Consider the following 17,321-nt stretch of genomic DNA (forward strand, 5'->3'; position numbering starts at 1 on the left):
CATTGCTACCTGGGCAGACTATTCTACTATTAATATCTTTCAGGAAGAGATAATCTTGTATATTTATAAAAGGCTAACATGCAAAGTGTCCCCTCGGGAGTTCTACCAGACCAGGAGTTCGATCACTCACTATGACGTTCACTGACCACCAGGGGGCGGCACAGAACGAAGGAAGGCCCCAGCCAGCAGCCAGAAGGCCCTGATTGCCAGCCAGGCCTAGGGACCCGACCCATGCACGAATTCCGTGCACCTGACCTCTAGTGGATTATAATAACAAATTTGTCTTCCCTGCTAAGAATATGGTACACAAATAACAACTCAATCTCTTAGGTAGCATTGAAATATCACTACAACTTGTACCATATGTGCTATTATTATTAATAGTACTATTACTATTACTATTGTTGCACACTACTTGATCATTAGGACAGAGACACTACTGTTTCTTTTTGTGCATGAAAATACACATATAGAATAAGAAAACCTAGTTCAAAGAAAAGAGACAACATAACCAACTCTATCTGTGGCTATAACTGAGCATCAGATTCCAGGCTTCCTGGCAGTCAAGTGGGAGAAAGAGAATACTATATGAGTTGCCCTTATCAGTATGGAGACATGTCCTAGATCCAGGCTTTTCTCACAGTGGAATTGTAAAGGACATTTCTTAATCAGGACTTTAGAGGAGTCACAAAGATATAATAAAGAATGCTCCTCCAAGTGTCTACATTTCTATAACTGCATCTTAATTTTAACTTAAATAATGCTGAAGGGCATAGCAGAGAGGAAAGACGGACAGGGGGTTAGGGAGAGGGGACAGAGAAAGAGAGAGAAAGTTATGCTCCCTATCTTTTAAAGAAGAAAAAAACAGAATACAGTGTTATGTTTAAGCGCTGTAGCTTCCCTTGGCTGGCTCTAATATAATTTTCATTTCTTTGTCTCTTTCAATACCAGAGTTTGACTTATAATCTGGACAAATGCACTGCCTGAAAACGTCTTTGGAAGTAGGCAGGATTAAAAAGGCAAACAGCTCAGTGGCTGAGTGACGATCTATGAACCAGGAGGTCACATTCAATTCCAGGTCAAGGCACATGCCCGAGGTTATGGGTTCGATCCCCAGTGTGTCGGTGCAGGAGTCAGCTGATCAATGATTCGCTCTCATCATTGATGTCTCTCTCTCTCTCTCTCTCTCTCTCTCTCTCTCTCTCTCTCTCTCTCCTCTCTCTCTCTCTCTTTCTCTCTCTCTTCCTCCCTCCCTCCCTCCCTCTCCTTTCCTCTCTGAAATCAAGAAAAAAATATTTTAAAATAAATAAAATAAATAAAAAGACAAATAACAATATCCCCACTCTGCTATTGCAGGGAAGAAACTCGCCCCCTGCTTTTGAATGACCAGGGCAAACATTTTATTCAGGGCTCCGGGCTGAAGAGGGGAAAAAAAAAATCAGAAAATTAATGGAATGAAAATGAAACCCAAAAAGAAATGCCCGGAGCCTTAGAAAGTACAGAGAACAAAGGGACAGCGAGAGTCATGAATAGTAATGAGATTTCAACTGCACTGATATCAGGAGCTATTCTTTGGTGTCCATTTAGCCAAGGCCTCAAGTCACCTCCACTGGCGCAATCAAAGAAACCCAATCCATTAAGTCTGCTACCGAACTGAAACATTCAGTGACACTGGAAACTGTGTGTGTAGTAATTCTAAATGTGGCTTTTTGTGTGTGTTATTGGGATAGATTCATGTCCCATTTTGTCTGAATATATAAATAGACAACCACAAATGCTAAAATTAAAAATACTCCTAAGATGTGAGAATATGCTAAATTATTTCTACATATATTTGGCTTACTCCTGGGGAGTGGTATCATTTCATCATAATCATCATTATGTTTATTATCAATTATTTTATACCTGCAATAATGAGGTCAGCATTTAAAAAGAGAACTAAAAATAAGCCTGTGAGATAAGTATTTCAGTTTTACAGATAAATAGTACACTAAGGCTTGGGGGAGTTACACAGTTTGATCAGGGTCACGCAGAGCTGGGGCTGGAGGATTTGAACATGCTGTGTGTGACCACAGAGGCTTGACTTTTTTTTTTTTTTAATATACTTTATTGATTTTTTACAGAGAGGAAGAGAGAGGGACAGAGAGTTAGAAACATCGATGAGAGAGAATCATCGATCAGCTGCCTCCTGCCCACTCCCACTGGGAATGTGCCCGCAACCAAGGTACATGCCCCTGACCGGAATTGAACCTGGGACCCTTCAGTCCGTAGGCCGACGCTCTATCCACTGAGCTAAACCGGTCTCGGCAAGGCTTGGCTTTTTAACCAAGAGGTCTCTTAGCGCTCAAAAGCACACTGGTGTCAGAGGAGATATAGCATAAACTGATCACTCAGGTTTTTCAAATATTATCTGAGGCAACCAGGGACAGTTGGGGGAACCAGGTCTGCAGGGGAGGGCAGTTGGGGGAGACCAGGCCTGCAGAGGAGGGCAGCTGAGGGGGACCAGGCCAGCAGGGGAGGGCAGTTGGGGGGGACCAGGCCTGCAGGGGAGGGCAGTTGGGAGCCAGCAGTCCTGGATTGTGAGAGGGATGTCCGACCGCCCATTTAGGCCCGATCCCATAGGAGTCCCAGATTGGAGAGGTGCAGGCTAGGTTAGGGGACACCGCCCCCCCCCCCATGCACAAATTTCGTGCACTGGGCCTCTAGTTTTAAATAAAGCACTTTTGATGTTCCTCTGGAAATTATGTGTATTCTTTGATTATGAAATCCGCATTATTAATAATTATTATTTTATATTAAAAAATCAATACTTTATTATATAGTACATCGAGAAGCTATACTAAGTTGAGTGGCACTTGCCAACAACTATGAAGGCTCATAACAACTTCACAATGTTTAAAAATAATAAGAGGACACAGAAATGTAACTGATGAGAACCAAATCTGAATTCAGATTTCATACCTACGGCCATGATTCAGCTACTAAAAATGCTATTCCTTATCCCTCCACCTGGCTCTACCTTGAGCCCCAAGGGTTTCTAGTGGTGACAAGCATCTTTAACATTTCACTGCTTCTTTCTTCTCTACATTATGATTCTGCCCTTTTGTCCCCAAGTAGTAGGACCCGGGGCAGAAATCTTCACACAGCACTCTGCAACTGACCTTTAGAGCTTCAGCCCAACTTTGCCTTTTCTGGTGATCACTATTTTACATAAAGATTATATGACAGCCCAACTGGTGTGGCTCAGCCATTAAGTATAGACCTATGAACCAAGATGTCAAGTTCCATTCCTAGTCAGGACACATGCCCAGGTGGCTGGCTAGATCTCTGCAGGGAGCATGTAGGAAGCAGTGGATCAATGATTCTCTCATCATTGATGTCTCTTTCTCTCTCTCTCTCTCTCTCTCTCTCTCTCTCTCTCTCTCTCTCTCTCTCTTTCTCTCTCTCTCTCTTCTCCTCTGAAATCAATAAAAATGTTTTTTGGGGGTGTTTTAAAGACTACAGGCCCGGTGCACAAAATTCATGCATGGGGGCGGGAGGGAGGGCGGGGGGTGGCAAGGAGGTCCCGTCATCTTAGCCTGGACCCTCTCCAATCCAGGACTCCTCGGGGGATGTCCGACTGCTGGTTTCGGCCCAATCCCAGGGAACCATGCTTTGATCGTGAAATGACCAGAATGGGCCAGAAGACACAGCAAAGTAAATGGGTCAAAACCAGCAGTTGGACATCCCCCTCTCACAATCCAGGACCACTGGCTCCTAACTGCTCACCTGCCTGCCTACCTGCCTGATCGCACCTAACTGCCCCTCAACCCCCCACCACCACCCTGATCGGCCCTAACTGCACCTCTGCCAGCCTGGTTGCCCTCAACTGCCCCCCCACCCCTGCCAGCCTGGTCACCCACGACTACCCGCCCCCGCTGGCTCGATCACCACTCACTGCCCCCCTCTGCCAGCCTGGTCACCCCTCACTGCCCCCATCTACTTGCCTGGTCACCCCTCACTGACCTCCCCCACATCCCTTCCCCTACCAACCCAATCGCTCCATGCAGCCTGCTGCTCAGCCATTTGATCATCCCTCACTAACCCTCCTGCCATCCTGGTTGCCCCAAGCAGCCTGCTGGTCAGTCATTTGGTTGTCCCTCACTAACCCCCCTGCTGGCCTTGTCACCCCATGCAGTAGGCTGTTTGGTTGTTACTGTGAGGGCATCATGACCAATGTGCATATTACCCTTTTGTTAGTATAGATTGCATGACAGTTTCAACCAAACCCACACCAAATACATACAACTCCCCATCCCAAGCAGCTACCACTTATGTTTCCAGAGCTGATATGAGCACTCACTGTGGCAAGGATGCTGGGATCCCTGACTACGCAGAGGGTAAGGAAATGCCAGCTTCGACCTAATGTTCCACCTCAGGATCTAACCAGCCAACTTTCCCAGGTTGGTTGAGGTGTGGGACAAGAAGGGGAGTTTATGCCCAGCCAGCATGGCTCAGTGGTTGAGCATCAACCTATGAACCAGGAGGTCATGGTTCGATTCCCTTTCAGGGCACATGCCTGGGTTGCAGGCTCGATCCCCACAGTGTGAGGTATGCAGGAGGCAGCTGATCAATGATTCTCTCTCATCACTGATGTTTCTATCGCTCTCTCTCCTTCTCCCTTCCTCTCTGAAATAAATAAAAATTGTTGTTGAAAAAGAGAGCTTATTTTACAATGCAACTACGGGAGAGACTACGATAAGTAATGGTTAGTGCAAGGTTTTATTTAGTGACAATTACAGATGCTCCATCGGTTTGGAATTCTGTAACTGCACTCACAACCAAAGAAACCAAGGTAAAGAGTAAAGAAAAAGAAGAGATTAGTGTCATTTCCCAAGAACCTAAATGGTTATTTATTGCAGACATAACAACTCTGAGTTGGAATTTGTTCCTTAATTCTCCCCACAGTTGCTGTAGTTAAGATTGCTGCGTTTTATTTGGAAGTGTGACTTCGCTTATAGTTTTGTCGTTTTTTCCCCATAAAGACTTCATAAAAGCTTAAGGGGCTAATATTTTTTGGTGTATGTGCGTTAAATATTAATGGCAGTTTGTTCTGAGAGTCTGCCTTCCCCACAGAGTCTTTAAAAGATGAATTATACCAAAAGTTATGACATTACATGAGAGCAGCAGCAATCTTCTCCATAATGAAGTCATTTGTTCGTCAGCCTTAAAATATTCAGTGGCTCGGCTGTGACTCCTCTTCTCCCTCCTTCCTCTGAGGCCAGGAAGCTTAGAAATGCACCCAAGAGCTGAAACCGGTTTGGTCAGTGGATAGAGCTTTGGCCTGCGGACTGAAAGGTCCCAGGTTCAATTCCAGTCAAGGGCATGTACCTTGGTTGCGGGCACAGCCCCCGTAGGGGTTGTGCAAGAGGCAGCTGATCAATGATTCTCTCTCATTGATGTTTCTAACTCTCTATCCCTCTCTATCCCTCTCTCTTCCTCTCTGTAAAAAATCAATAAAATATATATTTTTTTAAAAAGAGAGAGAAAAAAAAAAAAAGAAATGCACCCGACACACCTGGCCCTTACCTAGCTAGCACTGGGTCTGGTGTAGTTTTGCTTGCCCCTCCCTTGGTTCTTAAACACAATTATATTAAGAGAAAAAAATGTAGCTCTTTTCTCCAAGAATTAGTGCACATTTCAATGCTCAGTAGGAATTGGCGAGGCGAGCTCTTTTATTTAAATACTGGAACCAGTGCATTCAGTGCTGTGCTGGAGGTGAGGAGGGGGAGGAGGAAGTGTGGGGAGGAGCCATGCATGGAGCCCTTAGGTGTTGAGGATGATGGATTCTCTGCCCTGAAAAAGTTGATATCTGTCAGAATTGCAATGAACTCCTTCAGGTTTGCAGGCATTTACTGGGTGCCTGTTTCTAAGGACTGTGCTCTGTGCTCCATGCTGGATAAATAAATATAAACCTGGTGTTGATATTCTCTTCAGGATCCTGCTATCCAGGGAGGAGATGGTGGTGTGTGAAAAGTGCCACGGAGACTAAAGGAGTCAAACTAGCTTGTGTGTGAAAAGGAAACACCTTGGCTCCTTAAACTGGAAACTCCAAAGCCCATCCTGAGATGATAACCAGTCTCTCTAGAGCTCTGACCAAAATCCTGAAGGCAAACACACTCCACATTGACAGTTCCACACAAAATGAGGAAACAGGTAAGTAAGTAGTCATTTTCCAAGGAAAACAATGGAGCTATAAGCAAAAGAAGAAAAAGGAAAAATAGCCTTAAACTATTGTACAAGGCCCTCTTTAAGACAATCTAATTCACTCAACCTGGCACAGAAATATAGATTTGCTTAAAGGAAGGCAGACCAGATGAACAAGCAAACCCAATAATGAGACATAGATTTGTGCGATAATTTATAGTTTGCAAAACACATATACATGCAATAGAGCAGCCCATGCTCAGGAAACTGTAAAATTCACATTGAACACAGAAGGCAAGTGAGTCATATGCACAAGACCAAGGGTTGAATAGTCCAAGTTACACTCTATTACTGCAAGCCTGGTCCAAGGAGAAGAAAGTAAAATCTACAATTCACTTCACTTTCCTGGGTTTCGGGATTTTTTTTTTCCATCTATAAAGTTGGATAGTATGACAGTAAAATCAATTTTATAAAGTTAGATGCTAGCATTTAGTCAATGTGTCATGCAGATGAGTATAATTTAAGTGTTATGTGATCATTTAATAGAAAAATAAGTTTACCTTACTCTCTTATTTTCAGACCTGTCCCTCTAAAATGTATCTTATTAATCTTTCAATTCTGAGAGCCAATTATGCTCTCATTTAGTCCTCATCAAAATCAGTGAGAGCCTGGGCCAGTGTTTGAACTTGGAGGTCCCTTTCTATTCCCAGTCAGGCATATGCCTTGGTTTCTGGTTCAATCCCCAGTGGGGGGAGTGCAGGAGGCAGCCAATCACTGATCTCTCTCATCATTGGTGTTTCTATCTCTCCCCCTTTTCCCCCCTCTCTCTGAAATCCATAAAATTATATTTTTAAATGAGTGAGGAATTGACAAAATATACAAATGAGTAAATGAAAAAAATACTTGCTCTGACTCAGGGTCTACCATGTGATTCAGCAAAAGCAGCAGTAACCAGGAATTTTATAAGGCAATATAAGAAAGGAGGAAAGGCTTGAAATCAAGTATGGTGTGCTTCAATTTAAGAAGCTCCAAACTTAAGAAGCTTAAAGTGTAAACAAAGCACAAAGAAAAGAAATGATCAAGATAAAAGCAGAACTCAATGAAATGGAAAAAAACAAGTAACAGAAAACTAATTTAGACAAACATGCTAATTGACATCATGGTGTGTTCTATCAAATAATTAAGGAAGAAATAAGACCAATATTACACAAACACTTTCGGGAAATAGAGGGTTGTTGTTGTTGTTTTTAACAAAGCCAGTATGCCAATCTCTGTCATAAAAATAGTTGCCAACATCCTTGACAGAATAGTAGGAATACAAATCCAGGAATAAATAAAAAGGATCACATATTATCCTCACATATTGTAGATTTTATCTTAGAAATGCAAGTTTGTTTCAGTATTCAAAGACCAATTATTGCAAGTCATCACATTAACAGAATAAGAGAAAAAAGTTATGTAATCATAGTAATAGAGTATTTTGTGAAATTCAACACCCATTCCTTTAAAAATATGTAAATGAAACCTCTTGGTAAACTGGAAATAAAATGAAATGTTATGAACTTAATAAAGAGCATCAGAAAAATCTACAGACAAAAATCATATACAACACTTAAAGGCCAAATGTTGCCTTCTAAAATTGACAAAATGAGAATGTCAATCCACTCTTAAAGCTTCTATTTAATATTTTACTAGCATGTGTAATATCTCAAGAAAAAGGAATGAAGTGCACAAAGACAAAAAAAATAAAAAGTATATCATAATTGTCAACATTAAATATTATAAGGTACATATTTAAAAACCTGATAGACTTAATAAATGAATCTATAAAGATTTCAGGATAAAGAATCAATATACAGATATCATTTATTTCTATCTGATAGCAACAAAACAAATAGAAAATAACTTTTTAAAAAAATATTTACAATAAAGTTAAAAAACAGAAATTCAATAATTTATTGAAAACTTAAAGCTTCTGTACTAAAGTCTAAAGGTAAAAGAGGATTGCTGAGAGAAATTTTAAATATTTTAAATAAATTAAGAAATACCCCACATGTAGGCTCATTTGCACCACACTGATCAATAGATTCAATAAAAATCCTTTTGAAATTCCAATAAGCATTTTTGTAGAAATTGACAAATTTATTCTAAACTTTTTATATGCAACATACAAAAGACCCAGAATAGTCAAAAATATTGTGCGGGGAGGGAAAAAGAACAAGATCGGAAGCTTCATTTCCTAATTTTACTAGTCATTGCAAAACTACAATAATCAAGACAATGTGGTAGTAGCTTAAGGATAGATATAAAAATAAATAGAATACAACAGATACACCTATATATGGTAAGGTGAGTTTTTAACTCTTTATTGAGATACCATAACAATTCAAATCCTACATTTTATCTATTTACATTATAAAATTAAATGGGTCTTAATATAGTCAGAGAGTTGTTAACCACCAATTAATTTTTGAACATTTTCATTATTCCAAAAGGAAACCCCATATAATTAGCAATCATTCCCCCCGCCTTGACCCCATTTCCTTCCACCCAACACTAGGCAACCACTCATCTACTTTCAGTCTAATAGAGTTGACTATTCTGGACACTATGTTGTGACTAAGCTTCATATAAACAGAATCATACAATATGTGGTTACTAAGCTTCTTTAATGTAGCAGAACTCATCCATTACCGCATTCCTTTTTATGGCCAAATAATATGCCATTGTAAGGATATATCATATTTTCTTTACCCCTGTATCAACTGGACATATGGACTGTTTCCACTTTTGGCTATTATGAATAAAGGATGTTAGAAGAAATCCTGTGCATGTTTTTTTGCATGAATATATTTTTCATTTCTATTAGGTATATATACCTAGGAGTGGAATTGCTTGGTCAGATGTTAACTCTATATGTAACTTTTTGAGAAACTTTTAGATTTTTTTTCCAAAGTTACTACACCATTTTACATTCCTACCAGCACTGTACAAATTTTCCAGTTTCTCCACATCCTCACCAAGACTTATCATCTACTGTGGGTTTTCATATAGCCATCACAGTGAATATGACATGGCATCTCCTTATAGTTGATTTGCATTTCCCTTATGTCTAATCAACTGATTTTTAAAATAAGGATTTTTATTGATTTTTAGAGAGATGAGAGGAAGAGAAAAATAGAAACATGGAGAGAGAAAATCAACATCAATGGGCTGCCTCTTGCAGAGATAGAGCCCACAACCTGGGCATGTGCCCTGACCAGGAATCGAACTGGTGACCTCTTGATGCATGGGTCAATGCCCAACTACTGAGACACACCAGCTGGGAGATCAATTGATTTGACAAAGATAATCAAATGGGTAAACTTTTCAAAAACTTGTACTGAAACAACTACTTATCCATGAATACACACAAGGCCCTATGTCACACATACAAAATTTAACTTGAAATAGATCACAGACCTAGCTGAAGAGTTACAGTTATGTACTATAATCTTAAAATTACTGCCAAAGTATTTTCTAAATGTCTATGACAATCTGAACACACTCCCAAAATAATGTATTATGGTAAGTATGCTGTACTCGGGTGTCCTCTGGGATTTTTATTCCAAACAAACTTATACTTCTCATGCTCTGCCCATCCAAACCCAATACCTGACTTCCTTTGCCCTAGACAAGTGTGATCATGTCACAGCATCTCAGCAGTAGCCTATCCGCTGAGGTCCAGGCTCAGAGTGGAGTAGGTGTGCCAGGATCCAATGGTACAGGAATGAGAATCAGGCTTTGTCTTCACCCTAGCAGCGCGTGTCACCTCTTTCCCACAAGTCTGAGCTAATGACTCTGCCACTGTAGCACAGGGGATTACACTAAGCCACTCTGTAACGCTCGCTTGGCTGAGAATGAACTGGGGATGAAATGGTGTTTGTAATGTTCTTTCAGGAACGGCATGCCGTTGAATCTCTCAAATATTTATATTGAGCAGCTAGCATCTACAGTCTGGCTCTCTGGCTCTGTTCTATGCATATCTATCCGTAAATCCTTGCTCTTTCGTCCCATACTAGTTCAAAAGGCTTACCATATAACCCACAACCAGAAGGTTATAATCTCACTTAGAACCAGGCACCAAGATTCCATATTTGTTGACTTCACAGGGTTTGCATGCAGTCCTTAAAGCACCAGCCACAGACAAGGTTTAAGGGCTCCTGGCTCCTTGTTCCCCACTCGGTGTCTACTCTGCTTCATTCCCTCCATAACCCTGACATAACTTCAAGGATATTATTTATTTTTCAGGTGGTTGGGATTCCCCTCCTGGCTTCATTCTAGGATGGACATAGCTGCTCTTCAGGGAGGAGCATCTTCAAACCTCTCCCTTGCTAGTAAAAGTCATTCTACATAGAAATCTAACATAGTCGCTTCTAAAATCCCCTTCTCCTTCAGGAACAAAAGGGCAGAAACCAAAGGGGCAGGAAACACAGAAAACCACACTTGTCCGCAGGTAGACAAAGAAGTCACAGCCCTCAATCTTGAGGAGCTCAACCTCTAGCAAGGTCAGAGGCAGACACAACTAACTTGAATGGCACCCGCTAGACTGTGACAAGCTGAAAGAAGAAGAAGGAGGAACACGTGGTAACTTAGTGGATGGCTTGCCTTGATTGGCTGGACTGGAGAAGGCTTCATTTGGGGGCTGGGTCTTCAAAGATAAGAAAGATACCCAGCCAGCATGGCTCAGTGATTGAGCGTTGACGTACGAACCAGGAGGTCATGGTTCAATTTCCAGTCAATGGACATGCCTAGGGTGCAGCTTGATCCCCAGTGTGGGGCATGTAGGAGGTAGCTGCCCTTTCAACACTGATGTCTCTCTCTCTCTCTCTCTCTCTCTCTCTCTCTCTCTCTCTCTCTCTCTCTCTCTCTCTCTCTCTCTCTCTCTCTCTCTCTCTCTCTCTCTCAATCTCTCTCTCTCTCAATCTCTCTCTCTCTCTCTAACAATAATAATAACAACAACAATAAGAACAATAATAATAATGACAACAACAATAATAATAATGACAACTAAGGTCCAAGCAACAACAACAACAACAACAATAATAATGACAACTAAAGTCCAAGCAAATGGCATCAGTAAAAGCATAGAGGCCATCACAAGGATAGAACTTTGAATCCAGCATCACTATGTGATCCTAAGCTGTCATAATTAGAGCCAAGTTTGAAACTTAGAATGGAAAGAGACTAATGTTCAGTCTTCCTGGAAGAAACCAGAGAGTATTTTGTTAAGACAATCAGAGGCCATTTTTCAGTGTGTCATTATTCCTCATTTTCCAGCTCAAGCCCCAGTGCACACACTGATTCTCAGTATTTCCGAAGGTCTCTGCACAGAAAAGAGAAGGATGAGCAATTTACAGCCAGGAAAATAAGCCACATGGGACCTACTGAGAAAGGGAGGGGGAGATTCTGGGCATTGTTAATTCTGACCCTGTGGCCAGAAAGTCTGAGGACACTGGCATAGGCATAACCATCCCTTCCAGCTCAAAACCTACAGGGGAATAGCTCCTTAATGATCAGGGTCCCTGTGAGCCCTTGATGTCTTGTACACACGGGAAGTCGCCCAGAGGCCTGGTTGGATAAACTGGCCTCTCTGTGCCCAGCATATAGAACAGGGTTATGACAGGTGACAGGTCCAATTGCTGTTCATGCCAAGAAAAGAACACTCTCACTTTCCTTACAATTAAAGCTAGTATCCCTACCCCACAACACCTTCTCCTTGTTAACAGTGCATTGAGGGGAAATGAGAACAATAACAAAAGTAAAGTAAGGAGCATACCCAAAAGTGGATAGAACGGTCATCTGCAAAAAGAAGACCTTTGCTCAAATGGCTTTTTTTTTAAGCAATCAATGGACAAATCTGCCTGTACAACTCAAGTGTGAACATTCTGCCTCAGACCATGAGAAGGACAGGTGACGGGAACCATCGTTAAACATTACTTACTAGACAAGCTCATAGTAATTCTAGTGGGAGAGGGGGAGAATTTTCCAGAAAACAGCATTTGTTTCAGGGTCAAGTTGTAATTGCCGAGAGAGAGGGAGAGAAAGAGAGAGAGAGAGAGAGAGAGAGAGAGAGAGAGAGAGAGAGAGAGAGAGAGAGGGAGGGAGGGAGGGAGGGAGGGAGGGAGGGAGGGGGGGAGGGAGGGAGGGAGGGAGGGAGGGAGGGAGGGAGGGAGGGAGGGAGGATAGGAGAGAGTGGGTCTGAAATGCAGAGCAACTGCCTGGGAGGGAACCACCAGCCAAGGAATGTAGGCAAACCCCAGAAGGAGCTGGAAGATAAAGGAAATTATTCTCTCGGAATGTCGCCATGCTGACAACTCAAGTTTAGCCCAGAGAGACTGATTTTATACTTGTGACTTCAAAGACCATAACATAACAAATGTATGTTGTCTTAAGTTGTGGCCATTTGTTACAATAACAATAGGAAACTAATACAGTGTCCACTGATCCTTGTAAGGTTACTAGAGGCCTAGTGCATGAAAATCGTGCACTCGGGTAGGGGGAGCACCCTTAGTGCTGCCTCGGAGGCCGGAGAAGCTCTTGCCACCATCACTGCACTCACCAACTATGAGCACAGCTTGATGCTGAGCAGCACTCCCCCTGTGGGAGTACACTGATCACCAGGGGCAACTCTTTCATTGAGCATCTGCCCCCTGGTGGTCAGTGCATGTCACAGCAACCAGTTGTACTGTTGTTCGGTCAATTTGCATATTAGGGTCTTATTATCCTATATAATAAAAGCCTAATATGCTAAGTGCCTGGTCATCTAGCCAGCTGTTCAACCAATAAAAGTGCAATATGCTAATGATATGCTAAGGCCACTCAACTGCTCACTATGACATGCACTGACCACCAGGGGGAAGATAGTTACCAGTCTACTAGTTGCTATGGTGTGTGCGGACCAGCAAGGGGCAGACACTCCAGCTAGTAGGTTAGCTTGCTGCTGGGGTCTGGTTGATCGGGACTGAACAATTCAGGCCAGACACACCCTGGAGCCTTTCTATTATCCCTTCCGAGCTGGCCAACTTCCCATATCCCTCCCTGGCCCTGATGGTGCACCTGTGGGGTCCCTCAGCCTGGCCTGCACCCTCTCCCAATCCGGAACCCCTAGGGGGATGTCAGAGAGCCAGCTTTGGCCCAATCCCGCAGGCCAGACCAAGGGACCCCACTGGTGCACAAATTCATGCACCATGCCTCTAGTATAGGATAATGACAAGTGCCCCAAACATATTCTCATTTGCATTCTCCTTCCCTTTTCCCCTCCCTCTCTCCTTCCCTCCCTCCCTACGTCCCTCCCTTCTTTCTTTACTCTCTTCCACTCTCTCAGAAATCCCTCTCCATACCTTACTTTGTTTCGGTTTCTTTTTCCCATCCCTTTTGTCACTGTAGTCCTCCCTTCTTTCTGTTCTACATTAATAATATTTACAGTCCATTATAAATAAATAAAAAATCTGCCTTGGTTTCTCTCAGTTTTTCCTCTCACCCATTCGCTTTCCTAAAAGTATGAATCCCACAAAAAGACAAAGATCGCATATTCCTTAGGATGAGGAGGGCAAGAAGTTGTACATTTCATATATTTTTTCCTTATATATTTTATTTATCTCATCACAGTAAGTTTTCCGAGGAACTTCGTTTGAAATATGAAATCATCAGGATAATGCAGGTTACAACTACTTTAAAAATCATTCCTAATAATATAAATAATGTTCAACTATAAAAACTAAATGAAAACAATTTCAGTTCAGGTGCAATATCTTGAAATCAACCTTTTCAAACCTTAATGAAATTCTTTCTATTAGCCACACAAAATGTATATTAAAGAACAAAAAGAAAACAAATATAAAAGGATTTAGAAAAATCATCCCAGTTTTGTAAATAATGCAGTTTGAATATACTTGAATTAACTATTCACTTTGGTTTATCAAAATGTGCTTTTCATTGACGCTCAAAAATAATCTCGTTTCCAACGTGGCTCAATGTGCACTCAAGAAAAGAGAGATGGCTAAGTGAAAGCCCATCTGAATATCCATTCACTGTAAACTAATAGCAGCTGGAAAATAAAGTGCTTTTGATGCAGATTGGCAAGTGTTCTACAGAAAATAGTATCATCCTTTTTTAATAAAAGGGTTTTTCTAACTTTTAATGTGGATATAATCATGAAGAAAATTTCAAAAAACTCATTGCAAAAGTACATTTTCAGAAAAACCCATCAAGTTTTTAAATTCCCTCTCATCATGTGTGTGTGTGGAGGGGGAGGAGGGGGAAGAGGGCATGGGTGTGCTTCTCTGAAGAGGATATATACACCCAGTGCCAATAGGATAGGTTGTAAAAGTTTATTCCCTAGCTGTCTTTGAGACTCGAAATACTGCTCTCCATGATTTGAGTTTTCATTTGGCAAGCTAAAAGTATGTTTAACTCATAATGCACTGAACAAGTAAATTTTATCCAAGGGCATAAAAAATACATGTTTGCAATTCTCGGGACAAATAACAAAAATTAATCAATAACTATTTTGCCTTCTTATATGTCTATGCCTTTTAAAATGTGGGATGTGCTAAATGCCTCATATTTGCAAACACCTGAGTGTTTATTAGTATTAGTACATACAATACTAATATTTATTATTAGTATTGTATACTTAGAATGTTAGAGATCTGAGTGAGGGAAACGTCTTGCATGTTCAGGAATGTATTACTCCAATCCCATAAACAGTACCTCTTCCCATAATAACCTCTTGTCAGAACAAAGGAAAACATTGTCATGACATCCCATCAGGTCCTCAAATATACCTTTAGTTCATTTATTCATTCAATCAAGCTTATTGAGTGCCAGCTTAGCATCAGGTATCATGTAGGTTCTTTCCTCAGTATAGCCTTCTGAAGAGAATGTTATTATCTGAACAGAATATTATTATCCCCATTTCGCAGAGGAGGAAACTGAGAGCATTTTCATCACATGGCATTCTATGCACTCACTGTGTGACTCAGGGTATATTATCTCATTTAACCCTCACAGCAATGGTATGAGGTCAGTCCTTCATTACCTTACTATACAGAGGGGCCAGCTAGGACTGATGGAATTTAAGAAACCGGGCAGAATTTACATGGCATTTTAGTAACATTAGCCAAGAGCTCATCCTGTATTTTGTTTGATGCCGCATCCCAAGTTCTTAACCTCTATGGTGATGAGATTGGTCAACAATGAAATACAACTAAGAAGTTGGGGTTAGCACCTACACTGCTTACTCCAAAGCCTAAATGAGCAATGTAGTGACAGCGGTAATATATGCAACACAAAATTATGATGCAATATGAAAAGTGTCACAATCAACCTGTGAGAGTTCAGGGAAAGGCAGGTTTTAGAAAACCAGTTTATCAAGCTGATATATTCACAACAAATGTTACGTTAAACAAGAGACAATTAAAGAGAATGGCATTCCAGTCTAGGGAAGATGTGTCCTATAGGCACATGTACATGAAAGTGGTGTGTGTATTTGGGGAACTACAAGACTGCAATATAATACATAAAATTTGTACTTAGAAAGGGAGGGAGATTAGACTGGACACATAAGTGGAGATCAGCTTGTACTCTCCTCTTATGAAGTCGGAGCTATCTTGCTGTGAAGAAAAATAACCAATTTAGCCTGGTCAGTGTGGTTCAGAGGTTGAGCATCAACCCAGGAACCAAGAAGCCACAGGTTTGATTCCCAGTCAGGGCACATGCCTGGGTTGTGGGCTCGATCCCCAAGTAGGGGGGCATGTATGAGGGAGTCGATCAATGATGTTTCTCATTAATGTTTCTATCTCTCTATCCGTCTCCCTTTCTCTAAAAAAAAAAAAAAAAAAAAAAAAAAAAAAAGAACCAGTTTATATGGTAAGAGCCAATGGTTTCCCACCTATGCTTTGAGGAGCATTTGATGGATCAAATAAATAACAACTGTGCCATGGAGCTGGCCCCCATTTTATCACTTGCCCAGTCATAGGTAAGCACTTGGAGTGAACCTGAACCTTAACTTGCTCAAAAACTTGCTGGAATGTCAGAGATAGATTTGAAAATTGTCAATTTAGCAAGAATACAATTTAGAGAGGGGAAAAAATCTAGATCTGCTCATTGACGCATGTGCAAGATGAGATGCTGGCAGTGGAATTGTGTATTTATGATAATTTCGCCATTGCAGGGCAACGGAGGCCATCTAGCAGGGAATTGCAGTAATTAGATGAGGAAAGTGATTGTTCCATAAAACTCAGCTGAAATGTTACAGTGGAGCAAAGAGATGTGAAGAATAGAGAGTATTTCCCAAATCAGAAAAGATTGTTTTATTGTCTATTTTACAAGCATCGTTAGGATGTTAAATTGAAAGCAAATCTAGCTGGAAAGCAGGAACATCCCAGATTTGGCCATCAAATTAATTCTGTTGTAATGAAATGTGAAATTTGACTGAAATGAAAAGGAATTGAATTTGGGCTGCCGAGGCTGGTGGCTTTCAATTATAACATAACAAAACCCGCATCCTTTTGTTAAACATAAAAATAAGTGCTGAGCAAACAGAGGCAACTACTGAACAGGAAACACAAAGAGAGTTGCCAACCAGGAGATTTACTCAGCTTACCTGTGGGTCATCAGAAAAATACGGGTATCCAAACAGATCATTTTTAATGTTATTCACAGCAGAGAGCTATAAATGAGTGGAGTCATATATTTAGGTTAATGTCTCATGGAATGTAAGAAAGTATTAAAGTTGGCCAACACTTTACTTCTTTCTAAGTTAAAGAGTTTCAAGATCATTCCTATAATGATGTCATGCTTGTTTTCCTGCTTTTTTAGGATAGAAACTGGTGAAATTATTGCTAGCAACCAGGCTAGCTTATGAAATCATGGGTTCTGGTGGAGAAACTGGGACATCTATGCACTCATATCATTGGAACATAGAAGAAACCTAGTCATGTTTCTAGGTCTTCTTTCCATCCATTTATCAGCTTCTCTCATTGAGAAATAACAACTTATACTTCTCTATATTTCTTCCTATAACTTAGCACCCAATATAAAAAAAAAACAGTGATAGAGGCAGGCTGACCAAAGTTGACTTTTCAGAACCA

Source organism: Pipistrellus kuhlii, unplaced genomic scaffold (genome assembly GCF_014108245.1).
Source record: "Pipistrellus kuhlii isolate mPipKuh1 unplaced genomic scaffold, mPipKuh1.p scaffold_m20_p_17, whole genome shotgun sequence".
Taxonomy (NCBI): domain Eukaryota; kingdom Metazoa; phylum Chordata; class Mammalia; order Chiroptera; family Vespertilionidae; genus Pipistrellus; species Pipistrellus kuhlii.